This window comes from Echinops telfairi, unplaced genomic scaffold (assembly GCF_000313985.2).
Source record: "Echinops telfairi isolate 266 unplaced genomic scaffold, ASM31398v2 ScPeMD7_5868;HRSCAF=6743_0, whole genome shotgun sequence".
In the NCBI taxonomy this organism is placed as follows: Eukaryota; Metazoa; Chordata; class Mammalia; order Afrosoricida; family Tenrecidae; genus Echinops; species Echinops telfairi.
Window position 1 is genome coordinate 384221 of NW_022109767.1, and position 1043 is coordinate 385263.

Consider the following 1043-nt stretch of genomic DNA (forward strand, 5'->3'; position numbering starts at 1 on the left):
CCCATAGTGCTGTCCTTGTAAGCTGTGTTCAACATCACAACAGTTTCTGCAGCATTTTTCCTGAGCAGGAAACAAAATTTCACAGTCACACACTGTTCTTTTACATCGGCAATCACACAGAACGAGGTTTAGCGAAACTGCTTTTACGAAAAAATTCACGAAGACCAGAGAGAACCTTCCCAGGCAAAGCCACTGGGTACAGAGCAAGTTGCTCCATACTAGCCCGGAGGGGAGGGGGGGTGATTCATACTACAAAAACTCTGCTCCATCCAGCGCAATTCCATTTGGGGGGGGGAGGGGTTATCCCCTCGGATGACCAAAATTTCAAGTGCTCAATAGTCACTTGTGGCTAGTGGCAACCCTATTGGACAGTGCAGAGACAAATATATCTATGACCTCAGAAGGTGCTATTGGACAACTCTGCACTAGAATCTAGTCCGTGCCCTCCACCCACCTACTTCTCATGGCCAAGCACAATTTTTTTTAAGGATTTGGGTTAGTCACAATGTCTATGAAAACTTACATTAGTGGAATAAAGTACAGCCTGTACCAGTTCAGTAGGTACTGGAACTGACTATCATGTTCCATTTTCTGCACACCCCTCATTTCTAAGGTGTGAGATGATGGTCACTGTGTTATTATAAAGCTGTTGTTGGAATTTACCCTTTAGTTTAAAAGAGATGTGGCAGTACCCAGAAACACCCCAGTGAATTATCTCCGTTGCAAACCTACTCTTCTGTGATCCACTGGATAGCAGGAGGCTTCCTGCCCAAGATGGAAATTGTCCCCGCCACAATAATAACTCCCATCTGTACCTGCCACGCTGAAAGGGTCAAAGTGAACAGGCAACAACTGTACCTTAGAGTTTCGGGTGGAATGTACTCCGAAAACTGAGTAAAGAATCTAATCTCTGGGACCTGGAATATCTAGAACCAGAGATTGGCAAATTATGGTGCAAATGGGGCAGAATTTGTTATTGCATGGTTTTTTTTTAATAATCATTTTATTAGGGGCTCATACAACTCATCACAATCTGTACATAC